Genomic DNA, 16,251 nt, shown 5'->3' with positions numbered 1-16,251 from the left:
AAGTGGTTTTTCAGTCACAGTATCTGAATAAATTTCCGGCAGTTGAAAAAGAGGTCTCCAGAGGTCAATGCCCATATGCTGGTTCCTGAAGACAGCCCCTGGTTATGGGGTCCCTCACCAACACCCACGGGGCATCAGACATGTTGCAGAGTCGACCACCCCAACAAGAGTTTGCTGTGACCCCAATGCCCGCACAGCATCCCTGCTCTCATAAATATATTTGACGCACTTATCCGTTACTAAGAAGCAAAATTAAAAAAATTGCTCATGTTTCTTACTAAAATTATTTATGAGGTGGAAAAAGAAATTGTAATAGAAAAGAATAAATTTGACTGCATGTTAGATCTGTTCCTTTGGCTTTAAACCTTTGCTGTTTTCTAGGCTCAGACTTGGTAGCTCTGTACCTTTTGTAAAAGATAGTTGCCTTTAGCCTGAAATATCCAGGAGAGCCTATTCTCCGGGCTCTGATCTTTCACGATGTTAACTCTTCTGCACTTACATAGAGATGGCAAGTTGCAAAATAGAGAATCAACTTTGATTTTTTTTGGAGGTTTTAGAGGGGCACCATGATTTGACCCACGTGGACAGCTGCAAGAACAAAGAAGTCCAAGGAGAAACAATTCGTACCGCAAGAAGTTTGCAACAACCAACCACATCCCCGCCCCTTTTTAGTATAAAAGCGGACTGATTCCTGACTTGGGGGAGACGGTTCTCCAGCATGTCATTCTGCCATCTTCTGGGTCTGCCAGCTTTTCAAATAAAGTTAGTATTCCTTGCTCCATCACCTCAATCTCCCAATTTATTGGCCTGTCATGCAGCAAGCAGTACGAGTTTCGACTTGGTAACAAGATGACTGCATTGGAGGTAGTATGTCTCCACTCTTTCCTCGTTTCCAATATGTAACATGCACATCATTTATGATCTAGTGCAAATAATTCATCAAAGACTACCACAAAAAGAAACTACACTCACCTAGCTATCAACACTGAAGTCACAACCTATCAAATTTATATGCTGTTTAAAAACACAAATAAAAAACCTAAAATAGGGAATTGATTCCACAGAAATAAAATTATTTCTACTCCTTCAAAACCTTTTTTCTTTTCTATTTTATTTTGTTTTGCATATTGAAAAGAAAATAAAAGACAAATCATTTTATTTCACGTATTTTGTTATAGCTACATAATTTAATTACTACAAAGAGATTTAAATTGCAATAAAAAATTGTTCATATATTGTACAAATATATATGCACAATCAATGTGGATAAGGAAAGGAATGGACATTTACTAAAAATCCACTGCACATCCAGTCTTTTACAAGCATATCCTGGAATATAAGCTCTATGATCCAGGGGTCCCCCACCTGCATTCTCACTGCTGAGTCCCTTAGTAATCTTCTACCAAGGCACCAGCATAGAACCACGCGATCAGTATTTTCGGTATAAATGAGGGAATTAGCTCATTCAATTCTAAAACAAAAACCCTAAAGTAAATACTGAACTTATTTACAGATAAAGAAAATTGGGCACAAACAACTACAGTTTCTTCCCCAAGTTCACAAAGCTAATAACTGGTAAAGGCAAGATTTGAACTCGTCTGTCTGATTCTAAAAACTAAGGTGGAAATCCCTTATGACTGGGGAGGGTCCAGCAGCACAGCCTATCACCCTATCTTTGTTCAGATCTAGCCTTAGACAGCCTGAGACAGCACCCCATTCCTATGGAAATTGAGGGCAAATGATAACAATAAGGATTTTATATCCAGTAGTTTCTTAGGTATCATTTATATAAACTGTCAGCAGGACAGCAGAAAAACTCTGGGAAATATGAGTGGGTCCAGACCTTTTTGCTGATTAGAAACTCAGTCTATCAGGACAGAGTGACCTTCCCATGAGAGGCCACACGGACCTAAACTAAAGGCAGCTGAGCAATGAAAACTAGCAAGACCCTGGAACTCAAGCAAGAAGGATCCCTGCCATCTCCCACCCTGTTGCCTCTTCATCCACGTGGACACGAAGACAGAAGACCTAGGTTCTTGTCCAAGTTACACTATCATGAATTCTCAACCATAAAAAGTTACGACTCTATGCTGTCCTAAGTCCTTTCCAACTCAAATATGTTGACACCAATATCTCAGCAGAATGTCTATGTCTCCACATCCTCTCTTCTATAAGGAGAATAGTTCTATGGCCACAAAGCAGAAATCCAATTAAAAACACCATGCACTAAGCAAGGTGAATGTCTGCGTAAGAGACTTTGCTCTCACGCTCAGTGAATGAAAACTCAGAAAAATTGGTCCTTCTCCCTCAGCAAGTGGGAGGTAGGCTGATTGTGTGGGTGGGTGGGTGTGCGTGTGTGTGTGTAAATCAAATACAATGACGTCTGGGATCTGTACAGATTTTTTTTAAGTTACTGTCATTTCATGAGGATGAGACACCCTTTAAAATAATTTGAATCTAGTGTTCTGAGAGAGTCTCAGGATCTTTTGGTGGAGGAGGGGAAAGGAAAGGAGGAAAGAAGTAAATGAAGCAAAGGAGTAAGAATACTGCAAGTGAAAGGCAAGACATTAATTTTGTTCCTACTTGCATCACAAACAAATTACGGACTGGCTTTGCCCCGATGTCCTGTCGAGCACTGAGTTGCAGATGAAGAGGTGACAGCCCATTTCTCACTGAGCTTGTGACTGTACGTGGCATCTTATAGAAACAAATCATTTATCCTGATCAAACACTCTAGCAGCAGGCCGTAATTCTCCTATTTTGAGAGACAAGAAAATAGGAGTTCAAAGTGGGTAGATAACTTGACAAAAGTCAGAGGACCAGTAAACAAGAGAGGATGAATTCAAACTCAGATCTGAATGCAGAGTCTGATCTTCCCACTCCCAGGACTGGACAATCCTTAACACACACACTCCCCAGCTCCCCTGCAGTGTTCCTGGCACCAAGCATTTCCCATGGTGATGGACTCCAGTTCTCACAGACACAGTGCTCTGTGCAGCCAATGACCTTGATCAGACCTTGATCATCTACCTGCCATGCCCACCAGGCTTCACCATAAAGGTAGGAAAGCTGGCTTTCAAGTGCACACAAAGCCACCCCTGGTCTAACGTGGGCTCTTCTGGGGCTTCTCCAGCCTAAATGCAGCCATAAAAGTGCTCAGAGTTTGTACATGAGCCACACTACCTCTCTCCATCTGTCTCCACACCTATACTTCTTAGCTATGACCATTTTGATAATATTGGAAACAAATTTTTAAAAACACAAAAGAAAGGATCCTCGAACAATTACTTAATACTTACAATTTTAAATGATTTTTTACAAAGTGAGTATTTACAAACCGAATCTGCCTTCCTAGGTGTCAGTTTAAACAGTTAAAAAATATAATAGCAAAAAATTTTCACTAACAAAATTAACAAAAACATCAACAATAATCTGGAATAAACTCACAATTAATGCCCATGTTGTACATGGAGAAATCTACAGGACTGTACTGAGGGGTAAATAAGAGGTGTGAATGTAGAGACATCAACATATTGCACGGAGGAAAACAGTTTTGTAAATATGGAAGTTCTCCTAAAAATAATTCAAAACTTAATAAAAATCCCATGAATACTCTTATCTGATTTTTTTTTAAATTGAACAATATATTTTAGAATTCTTCAGGAATAATAAAGTCATAATAATAGCCAAGAAAGTTTGGGATGGAAGAAAAGAACAAAAAAAAAATCGCAATGTCAGATAATAATTAATTTTTACAATATTTAAGATATAGCGCTGGAGTAAGAAAGTAAGATTGACAGAAATAAAGCATGAGCTCAAAAAGAGACTCTAGTGTACATAAGTATTTTATACATGTGGGATTTCAAATCAAAGAGCAAAGTATGAATTCAATAATTGTCCTGGGACAATCAGAGGATCACCTGGAAAGAACAAATTCTATTCCTGTCATAATGACCACAAAAATAATTACAGATAGTGATGTAAATATTAAAATACTAATAACAGCAAATACAACTCTTTGCTCACATTAATTCAACTTCTCCTTACTATAACAAGTACTATTATCATCTCCATCTTAGACATTAAATAAACCTACATAAGAGATTTATACCATTATAAGAAAGTATTTCTAAGAATAATAACAAAGATAAAACACAAAAGGAAGACATTTACTATCTTAAGAATATTTTGAGCCACAACAAAAATAAACCTACTGAACAAAATGAAACGAAAGAAATGACAAGGAAAAACTCTGTGATAGATGTTGATGAAGACAAGGGATTAATGTTCATAACATACAAAGAGCTGTCACAAAGCAAAAAGAAGCTTCCTCACTTAAATTTGTGCAAAGGACAAAATGGATCATTCACTTTTCAAAAGTCAGATGGCTAATCAGTGAAAAATGCTCAATACCTCACTGGTCATCAAATGCAAACTAAAACAATGAAAAAGCACTTTTGCTCATCTTATTGGTAAATATTTTTAAAAGATATTGTAGTTAGTGTCCATCTGTGGGAGAAAAAACTGTGAGCGACCTTTTTGGAGGATGCCATGTCAATGGATATGTAAACTCTGAAAAACGTATGTACACACTGATTCAACCCCACTTCTAGGAATCGTTTCGTTTAGAAAAAAAATCAGTTCAAATAGATATACTGTTTACACTGGTGGGAAGAAAAGCTGAAGTGAAATCATATCCAGCGATAGAGAATTGGTTACGTAAGTAATTCTACATTTCTCATTCCACACTGGAGAAGGAATTTCTAGTCACTTGAAAGTAGCCTGTGATGAAAGTAAATTTCACATCCAGGGACTAAATTTCCAGAAGACTTAACTAAAGGCATGCTCATACAAGATCACAGGAATGTCTGTTAAAGAAAGATGCCAGTCAAACATCCTTTCTGACAGTGGAAAATGGAGAAAAGTTAAGTGTCCACCATCAAGACAATAATGCGGTAAATCACGGTGAGCTGTGGGCACTGAGGGGGCCAGCGTTTCCCCGTGGCCCAGGGCCTTGTCCACAGCACTCTCCCACCAAAAGTGTCCTTGCACAAGAGACCACACCTGCACATCAGGAGACCCCTCCACTCTATCTGAAAGGACCGGGTGAGTCTGGAGTGGGAGGACGTCTATGATATACCCCTGAGTGAATAAAGCGAGCTGCAGAAAACATATAGTATGGCCTTATTTTTCAAAAAACAATATATACACACATATACATAGATTTCTCATATGTATGTATGTATGTATGTATGGGTATATATATATGTCATAGGCATAAAGGTCATGAAATATATACACCACATTGGCAACAGCTTTTACACTCAGGAAATAAGGGGAAGGGAGGTAGGGGCCTTTCGGTACCACCACAGCTCTCTTTTCAGTATTTCAGTTAAGTACACTTGGAATTTAAAAGTTTATTTAAGCCCGAAGTAAAATGGACGATGCCTCCACAAGACATAATGCTATACTGGTCATTAAAAATCATGCCAGGAGAGATAGAATATTGTAGAAAAACATGTAATAAGCCGAATGGAAAATGGAGGTCTCCACACAGTAAACAGGCACAGAGTGCTCACTGGTTTTTATGACAGAGCTGATACTCACTGATGAAAATAACAGAAAGTAGATGTTAAAGTGTTAATTATTATTTCTGACTAGTGGGACCTGGATAGCCGTTTTTGTCCCTTTCTTCAGACTTATTGCATTAAATATACATTATTTTTCATCTGAAAAAAGCATTTTTAGATGTGTAGTACCACACATTGGAGAATAATACACGAGTACTTACAGAAACAAATAACTAGGAGACACTGCAGCAGTGCCACACAATGTAGAACGGGCGATCCTGATTAACACCGTGCAGTTACATAAGGACCCACAAAGTGAGAGCACCTGCTGTAACAGGGCGCGGCCCCCTTCTATTTGTCACCTGTGTCTTCAGGGCTGAGTCAGTTCTGAGCATGGCCAGTGTCAGTGTTGGTGTCTGGATGGATGCCACTGGATGTGAGGGCACCTGCAAGCCGAGAGGAATAACAGAAATCATCCTCTGCCTTTTCTGTCTTGTTTCTTTGTTACTTTAAATGAGAGGCATAAATAAGATAAACTGTGTATCTTCCCTACTGAAATTTCAGTAATGAAACAGTTTTCAAAGGTTTTCAAAGTGTTCACAACTTATATTCTGCCTATAACCGTCTTTTCATCAAAGCTTCATATTTATTAAATGTTAATTAACTCAGTTAATTAACTCCCTGTTGAAACCTTCTACTATAGAGCATGAAATGCACTATGTGAAAGGACCACGCCTGCAGTGACTAGCTTGGCTGTCTTGACGGCAGTGCAGTCAGCCCCAACATCCCGTGGCTCTGAGCTCCTGATGCTGCTAAGAGAGCACGCTGCCGCCTCAGATGGAGAGAAAGTGTGAAAGCATTTCCTGAAATCTACAGCACTGACAAAACATAACGGACAAATCCCAGGCTCCTTTGAAGCTGTCATTTTCGGTTTCTGGCCAACCCCAGTCAATGAGCAGAACCACCTCATTCCCGAGCAATGGCACTCACTTGGTAAGGAGTTCTGGAGAAATTTCCAGGTATAGAATGTAACCAACTATACGTAGAACTCCGACAAAAGAAACAATGCAATACCCTGATTTTGGAAGACACTCAGAATATTCTCCTAAGCCTTTGTAGCTGGAAAGGCTGGGCTTCTCCTGAGCCACTTATTTATTTCACAGCCAGTGACCATCTCCCACAAACCCTGTTAACTTGTGTCTGCTGGGAGCCTCAGGCACACTCTTGCTGTCGATCTTATAAGTCACAGGGCAGAGGTGTGTGTCTCACGGCTGCAACCCTCAAACAGGCTCGCCTCCTAGCCTCAGAGTTTGAACTTGGCCCCATTTTCTAACCTGTTTATTTGGTATCTGTTCTTCTGTAAGCTGCCTGAAATGCTTTTTGGAACAAGTCAGAAGAATGAGTGGGTAGATAAATGGACAGATGGGCAGGTGAGAGATGGGCAGACCGAAAGAGAGACTCCAAGAAAAGGGGAACAAATAAAATTTCCTGTGCAAAACCCTCTTCTAGTCAGGGAAGGAAACCACCACGGAGAAGAGTGAAGAGGCAGGTAGGTTAGGACTGTTTCCTGGATTCCATGAAAAGTCACACCAAGAGATGAGAGGGTAGAACTATAAATAATAAAAGGAAAAAAGCACACATGCTTGAAAAATATATCTACAATATGTACTTTCTAAAGAATAGATTCAAATCAGCAGGGCCCAATACCACAATTCTTGGGTATTTACAGAAATGAGAATCCCATCTCCAAACCACAAGGCATCCATTTGGAGCACTGCGAGTCTACACGGGGCAGTCATAAAGCCATCACCGCAAAATTTATGCTATCCTGCACTTACGAGGAACGAGCAGTTGTGCACGCGTGACAGTTACAACCCACAGCACCTCTACGGGGGAGGGAAGCCTAGCGAGCCCCATCTCTGCAGGACAGAAAACCAGTCCTGGAGAGCCTAAGCCTACATACCAGTTCTCCATCTCACAGGACTGGTCACTCCAGAGCAGGACTCGAACTCGAACACACGTCTATAAGCACGATATTATCATGCTTTGTGTGATTTTTGTGTGTATAATACATTTGTTTCTGGCATGAAAGGATATTTAATAAATAATTGATTGCCTTGTCTATCTCATTAGCTCACAATCAATCTTTATACTGTTGAATTGTACTCTTTTCCTCTGGAGAACAGAACGGAAAGAGCGGGTGTCAGAATGAGGTGGAGCTCCATTCTTTATCTGGTATCTCATCTCATCCAAGTCCCCAACCAGGGAGAAGGAGCCAATGTTCTCTTCATCTTTTAAAGAGAGAGCTCCACTGATGATGACTTACTCAACCCAAAAACCAAGGCTGGGGGAAGGGCACATGTAGCAACCAGAGCAGTATCAGATGTAGGAAAGTGAAAAGAGCTCACGGGAGGGCTCAGGGGGTCAGCCTGATTTAATTTCAATCGATAAAAGATACCACACTGTAAAAACACTAGCATGCAATAGATTTGTTCTTTCTTGACAAGTTTCCACAGCCCACATGTAACATTATGGTGAACCAGTGAAAGGAAGCGTCTACAGATAGGGAAAATCAATGTCACAGGCAGGCTGAAACACAGGCTGGAGTTTAGGAAGAGAAAGGGCATAGTTAAGAATTGGGGAAAGGCTGGAGGAAAAAATCACAAGGACTCTCAAGCATCATCCTACAATCATATAATCATTCATTCAAGAGAGAGTTACTGAGGTCCTATTTTGTGCAAGATTGTACACAAGGCAAAGCAAGAGCACAGCGACCATGTTGGCAGCAACGGGAGGGGCTAAAATACACTTATGATCCCGGTACCTTGCACACTTGTCCTCAGTATAAAGGCAAAGAAAAAAAGTAAAATAATATTCTGTAAACTCAAAGCATTGCTGAAAAAAAATTAAAGAAGTCCTAAATACCTGGACAGACACTCCACGTACATTCCTGGATCAGAAGACAGTGCTCTTGGAATGGCAGTGCTCCCCAGAATGATCCGTATATTCTACTTGGTCTCGATCACAATCCCAGCGGGCTCCTCTGCAAAAACTGTTTAGCTGCTGTTATAATTCATATGGGAATTCGAGGGTCTCAGTAACCAAAACGATCTTGAAAAAGAAGAACAACATGAGAGGACTTGTAATTCTCAATTTGAAATTTTACAACTGTATCTCTAGGTGAGATTAGAGGCCATTTTTAAGTTATTACTGTGTTTATCCTTATTTTCTAAATTCTCTAGAATGAATATAATTGTTATAATAAGGAAAATAAAAAGTAAGGTATCTTTTAAAACATGCACACCGATTCATTCATTGGAAAAAATGTATTTTAACTATAAAGTGGTAAACAAATATCTAGTGAAAAAGGACTACTTAAAAACAAGAGTGCATTTACATTTTTAAGAAATTGAAAACTGAAAAGCACAAACACATCAAGTTTCTAGGGAGACAAATACAACATATTAACAATTATTTTCAAAAATTCTAATTGAACAATGAAAACTCAAGAAATGGAAAATCGCGATTGACAGCCAAATGCAAACACATGGAGAGCAAAGGCCTAGAAATCACGGTTCCTTTAACTCTGCTACTAACTCAGTAGGGGAGGAAATTCCTCACTGTGGAGACAGTGGAATCCCATGCATAAGACAGGATACACAGTAGAAACTGCGCTAGAATCGGGGGTGACTTTCTTAGAAGAATTCTAAAGTTAGAACATTGCTGAAAAACTATAAATACACTGACAGACAGATTAAAACACACAGTCATATATATTATATAGAAACATATGAAGTCTGCTCCCATGTTACATAGAAATACAAACATATTTGTTCATTTATGGGCACTGATTACTTTTTCCCAGGTAGAATATTTCAACTAAAACAAATAATCAATAATACACCCCTCTTGTCAAAACTAGTTGATAAGTTACTCTGCTATGTAATCATAATATGCCTAAGATAGATCTAAAATAAGTGAAAAAGATCTTTGTATGGTTTCTTGAACTCTTCTCAACATTCCAAACTTAATTTTAAAATAGATCTGAGCAGTATTTCTATATTATCTTTTCCCTCGTGAAATGACCAATACAGTCTGTTGTCAAATTTCTGTCCTTACAATGATTCACGAACACCGTATCCTCACAAAACTGCTGGACAGCAAGTCACTATCCAGACACTGTGACCAAACAAACGAAACACAAGGAAGACAGTGACCCTATTCTGGAGGGCTTACCGTCTGCGTCAACACCGGGGTTTTTATTTGATTGGTTTGATTGGGTAGCAAAATAAAATCAATCAATTATTTTCCTCTCTGAGCATTCTGTAAGTCATGACACTTTTCAGTGTCATGAGCAGGATAGAATTAAGCATGACTTGATTAGGTCAAATAGCAACAATCATCACCGGAGAGTGAGTAATAAAGAAGTTAACTGATAGCAATTCTTCTGCCTTCATGAGACCTAAAATAAACCTACACTGATATCCGAAAGGAAAATGAGGAGATGAGGTTCCCAATGAGAAAACAAACAAACAAGAAACCAAAAAAGGAAAGACTTTTTCATTAACGATTCCAGGCAGTAGTGGAGCATGGTGGTGAAGAGCACAGATGCTTGGGGACAATCATGAGGCTCTGAACTCCCACAGCACTGGGTAGCTTTGACACTCATAAGTCAGTGAAATTTTCTGCACCTCAGCCTCCTATCCATAGACTGGGTATAACAACAGCACCTGTCTCCTAGGACGGTCCTAAAAATTAAGATATTTTATATGTAAATTTTAAATAAAATACCTCAGATTTTAAATATTGCCCCAAAAGCACAAGGAAAAAAGAAAACAGAGATAAATTTGAGTTCATCAAATTTAAAACTTCGCTTCAAAGGACACCATCCAGAAAGTGAAAAAAACAACACTCAGGAGAAAATATTTTCAAATAATTTATCTGATTAGGAATTTGTATCTCCAAATAAAAAAGTGCTCCTACAATTCAACAAAAAAGACAACTAAATTAAAAAATGAATAAAGGATCCGAAATGGTATTTTTCAAGGAAAATATACAAATGGCCAATAAGCACAATGAAACGATGTTCAAAATCATTAGCTGTAAGGGAAATCATGTCAAAACTACTAGGAGAAACTGCTTCACACTCACTACATTAGGTTATAATTAAAGAAATAATAACAAGAACTAATGAGGACACACAGGAATCAGAGATAGCAGCCCTTGCTGGTGAGATGTAACGCTGCGTGGCTACTTTGGAAAACAGCCTGGCAGGACCTCAGAGAGTTGAACAGTTGGTTTCTGAATGACCCAGCAATTCTGCTCTGTGGGCACACACGTAAGAGTACTGAAAACAAATGTCCACATAAAAACTACAGGAATGTTCACGGTGCCATTATTCATCACAGCCAAAAAGAAGAAACAACCAAAATGCCTATCACCTGATGAATGCGTAAACAGAGGGGCCCAGCCATACAGTGGAATATTATTCAGTAATAGCAAAGCATGGAGTACTGACCCAGGCAACAACGTGGACAAACATTGAAAACGTTACTCAGTGTGAAAGGAGTTAGTCAAATAGACGGTTCCATTTACATGAATTGACTCGATTTACATGAAATGTCCAGCACAGGCAAATCCACAGAGGGAGAAGAGTGGCTCCCTGGGGCTGGGGGAGGATGGGGAAGATGGGAATGAGTGCTTATGCATATGGGGTTTCCTGTTAGGAGGATGAAAATATTCTAAGATTGACTGGGATGCACAATTCTTGGCATAGAGTAAAAACCGGTGTAAATATTAATGGGTGAATTGTATTAAAACTGTTAAGAACAAAAGCACCTCGGGCCAGTACCTTCCCATAGTAGATGCAAATTGCTAACTTTTATTACAGGAAGAAGAAACTGCCCTCAGCATGAAAGCAGGAGATCAGCAAATGTGAGTTAACCGAAATTGGACAACAGCAGTTCACTTGAAACAGTTGCTGAGTGTATACGAAATATTCAGAATGAAGAAAATCAGTTTGACATCAAGATGAAGCATTCTGCTTCAAATGCCGATCAAGGATTCGGCAAGCCCACCTGCTAGAAATAACCAGAGAAGAAACCTGGTTCTTAAACCAAGCACCACATCCAACAAGGAAATGGTGGTGAGGAAAGCAGTCAGCCAAAATACTGGAACAGTTTGCTACAAATAATTTCTCCACTGAAATTTCAAAAATAAAATGAAAGTGATGCAATGCTGCGCTGCCCTCACGTGAATGGGCTTCCTCCGGTGCTCGACAGTTTTGTAACCCCGAATGAGAGACTCAGGAGAATCAGCATGGCTCCTGGGAGTCCCCAGGTGACTGCCCACCAGCACGCTGACCACCATCACATCTGCCAGGGTTGAATTGCAGAGAAGAGACCAACTTCTGAAAGGCACAGGAAATGTTGGCAAGGGAAAAAATGGCTGCAGTCAGTCCTGGGACAGAGGCCCTGACAGCAGAGGCCAGAAGGCTGCAGGTGAACTGGAGTGGCCCTGGGGAAGGAAGGGACCACAAGGGAGCAGATCTCAATTCTCTTCTCTCTCTCCCTTGGGTAGGAGAGATAAAGCCTGCATCATTCTCACCTGGAACTGTGGGTTATGGCTGGCAGAAGTCCTACCGACACGGAATGATTATTCAAGACACTGTGGGAAAAGTCCAGAAAAAGAGAAGGAGTAGGGAGCCAACTCCACGAGCCTCTCAAATTCTCCTATATTTACTGTGTATAATGAAAGGAAAAAGTCATTAACTGTTGTGTGATAGTAAGTAGGAACTTGAGGAAAGACGGGAGGAGACAGAGATTGTAGAAACCACAATGAGTACAAAGGCTTAGTGTATCTTTAGGGAAGTCATGGGGTGAGGGGAATAAGATACATTCTTTAGATATGTGAATTACAAAGCAGACCACGAGACCAGCCAGGTCCTTGTTTTGGGGATAATAGACTATCTAAAAGCACACAAGCCCAGCTTGTATAGCTGAGGGACTGGGTCCTTGCTTTGAAATGAGCAGAGTGCTATCTAAAGCATCAACTATGCAAGCAAATCATTGTCTCTGCTTTTTAAGGCAAGGAGACAGGAGTGAGGATGCACAGGCTCCTGCTTGCAAAGCAGTTACTAAGCACACATTTTTCTTCTGAACATTGACAGGCGCCTGGGGTCTGTTACAATTTGTTAACCTAATCTTGGGCTCCCACATGTAACCATTATGGAACCATTATGGAGGACACCCTAGGATAACAAATCCTAGCCCTGGGTCTTTTCCTGCCACCTTCAGACACTCTAGCATGATCTAGATACATCCCTGACTAACGATCCCACAGAACCACCCAGACTCTTAACTCCTGGCGCTTGAAACTTAATTTTAGCTCTACACAACTTAACAAAGAAAAGTTTCAGAAATAGAAGATATTACATTCTTTTATATCTCATCATATGAACTAATTTTTCTGATTGCTCTAAGCTGATTCTAATTGGCAAAGCACCTAATTCTGCAGGTGTATTCAGTACTTTCCATTGGGCATAACTTGCCAGTTTGGGCTCGCTAAATTCTATTGGTCAAATACTGATACACTTAATTGATTTCATTGTTCATCAGTTTCAGCCAGGAGGAGAGGGAGTGTCACTCTGTTCCTCAGCCCACCCTCAACACTTTTCTCATCAGCAACTCAGGTCTCCTGAAAATAAAACAAAGAATTTGTTTCCCTTCTACGCTTTCCACAAACCCAACAGGAAACATCAGCCTGGAGAAAGAATTCAACAAAAATGTTCAAACAAAAATCTACAAAACCTGAAGCAACTCCATCTCCGAATCATGATACACAATGACATGAAAGTAAGTGTGTCAAGCACAAAGCAGCGTGAGCCTGACCACCTCATTTCTATTCTTCAAAGGAAGGAAGGTTTTCATATTTTTTATTATCACTCTTTCTCATTGCTTCTGATTAAGCCAAAAATTAGTTTATGAAATAATTAAGCACTGCAATAACAGATTTTTGTTGTATCAATTATAGAAGGCATTCGGAGGGGATAGGAAAACCCACCTTTGTAAAAAATGTAAAATTTCTTCCCCTGTTAAAAACACGTATACAAAATGCAACAGAGAATTCAAATTCTTGCGGAGAGGAGCAAAAGCCACAGAATCAAAGCAAAGTCATTACTATGAGTCAATTCAAAATTCACTAGACAAGCATGCTCAAAGCATTCAAAGAATTTTAAAGGCACACTGCAAACCATTCACTTAATGATCTGCAGGCTAGAGGAATAATTTCCCTCTTTAACAGACAACAGAAATCAAAAGGGTGCCCCTCCAAACAAAGACGAAAGGTCAATCAGGTTTTTAACAGTTCTTATAAATCAGCATGTTCTAAAGAACAAAATTCAGAAATTTTAAACATTCATTCAAACCACAATGAAACAAGCACTTAAAAAAAAGAAAAAAACCCCAAAGAAACTAAGCACATTGATGATGCACTTGGATCAATGAGAACGTCTTTTACCCTTCGAAGAACAGGCTATAGCCTTTTACTTGAAAATTAACACTACTTTAAATATAACTCCTAAAACGGATTTCATCATTCATGTTGCCTTGAAAACTCTGAGGCACTTGTATCTGATCAGAAAAGCAATTCTAGTAATAGTATGTTACAATTCAGCGCCAGTTTGCTTTAGAAGAAAAAAGAAAAGCTACTGTTCCTCAAATCCTGCACAGAGTGTGAAGTGCCTCCCGGCCTCTTTCTCCTCCCGTTTTCTAAGCTCATGCTCCCCAACCCTTCTGAAACAAGTATGACAACCTCTTATTTCCAATATGCCAAATGACAAAAGAATATCAATTTATTTGTGTAAATATATGCCTACTTCTTGAACTGGAGGAGGAAGGTATCAGAGGGCTACAAGGAACTTATTTCTACCTTCCTGAAATCACACACAAACACGTTCACACAGACACAAACACATACACACTGAATTACTGAGCACTTCACAAGCTTAGGAATTCCAACTTCTAGAAGATAACTTTGCAGTTAGTTTAAAATACAAAACTGTCAAGTTCTGAAAGACTTGATCATCTGCTAAATCATCCAAATATCAACGAGACCCAATTTGCCTTCTCTGTAGAATGTAATTTCCCATGATGTCAAAGCAGACCCTAAGAAGTACTGGATCCAAGACTCGTGTTTATCACTAGCTATTATCGTTTTTAAACAAGTAAACAGATTCAGAAAAGTATGTCCCAACATTTATTCTTATTGAAATAGCATATGTATTCAATTGTCTATACAGAAAATAGTTCCCATGATGGTGTTTAAGAGCTATTTTGTGTATTGCAATATTTATTTTTAATTGAAGACAAGGAGGGTGGGTATTACTCAGTTGTAGAGCACTTGCTTACCATGCACAATGTGCTGGCTTCAATCCCCAGTAATCCCCCCCCCCAAAAAAAGTGCTTATTTAAAAATAAGAAAAAAGTTATAAAAAAATGCAGACTAAAAACCACTGCAATGTAGAAGCCAGAACTATAAAAAAAAACATGTGTTTCTATCAAATACTGACTATATGTCAAACACAGGGACAACCACAAATCACCCCTGACAACCATCACGTGTGGTTCTCAGCAACCCTTCTAAGTAGACACGGATGAGAAGCCCAGCACTGCGGATGAGGAGACGGAGCTCGGAGGAGCCGGGGACGCTGACCGTCCTACTCCCCGTGACACCACGTCAGCCCAGGACAAGTGCTGACAGAGCTGCAGTGAGGGGACATGCAGCTGCGTGGAAACTTCGGGAGCTGGGAGTCCCAGAAAACACTCAAAATTGTTCAGTGAAAAACCAGCTCAAATATATTACATTGTGTCACATTCTTTAAACAGGGAACATGACTGAGACCTTTTTGATGCCTCCGTGTCCTTTATGCCATCATCAGTTATTTGCCCTCACAGCATGACCAGTGATGATCTGGACCCCTTATGAAGTGCACTCAGATGGCAGAGCTTTTAAAGCTGTTTTATGAAGTTTGTAAGACTCTGTCTATTCCTCACACAGGCGGTCATCCATCACTTCTCACTGGTGTGGACGTACTATCTAAAATCACTCCTTTGTGCTTTTTAAAATCCCTTCATCTAATCCAGACTTTTCAACAGCAAAGAATCAGCTCAACCACAGACAGTGAACAGCTTTTCACCAAATGGTCTCGAACAGCCCATCGGACTACCTGGAAGCCCTTTTCTTTTATTAAACCCACTTCCGGGTACTTCATCATTTTCTGATTGGTGGACTTGGCCTCTGACTGGCCTACTCAGAGAGCTCCCAGCCTCACATCCGAGGATGGGAGAGGGCCCTGCTCTTGGGAGAAATCAGTGAGGAAGGCGGACATCCTCCAGTCAGGACTGCACGTGTAGAAGTGCCACAACGTGCTCAGAAATTATACCGTAAGCACACCTGGGCTCCCATGGACTGGTTTCATATTAACCAAACTCACGAGACACTGATGCAAGAAAACCAGAAACTTAACTTATTAATGTAACAGAATATGTGAAACTATGAACCAGACTGAAATATCAGAGTTCAACCATGAGTACAGTTTCTCCTCCACGGTCTAATCCCGGGCAGGCAGTAACATGGCAACCATGGACAGAAGCAGAGCAGGAAGGGTTTCTAGATTAACTCA

General features: G+C 39.9%; 1 protein-coding gene across 42 annotated transcripts in view; it reads right to left on the bottom strand.

The window, feature by feature from the left end:
- Positions 1-16,251, bottom strand: part of LOC141578009 (uncharacterized) — a 196,197-nt gene that overhangs the window by 19,837 nt on the left and 160,109 nt on the right. For 36 of the 42 annotated variants that reach the window (XR_012507855.1, XR_012507853.1, XR_012507852.1 and 33 more), the window contains 3 exons: positions 8,496-8,681; positions 5,792-6,016; positions 405-2,755 (listed from right to left, as the gene is read on the bottom strand). The gene's annotated coding sequence lies outside the window, so the exon portion shown is untranslated. The remainder of the gene's footprint in view (positions 1-404; positions 2,756-5,791; positions 6,017-8,495; positions 8,682-16,251) is intronic. The other 6 variants (XM_074366542.1, XM_074366543.1, XM_074366529.1 and 3 more) reach the window with 5 other exon arrangements.

Source organism: Camelus bactrianus, chromosome 6, assembly GCF_048773025.1.
Source record: "Camelus bactrianus isolate YW-2024 breed Bactrian camel chromosome 6, ASM4877302v1, whole genome shotgun sequence".
In the NCBI taxonomy this organism is placed as follows: Eukaryota; Metazoa; Chordata; class Mammalia; order Artiodactyla; family Camelidae; genus Camelus; species Camelus bactrianus.
This window is presented reverse-complemented; position numbering and strand designations above follow the sequence as displayed.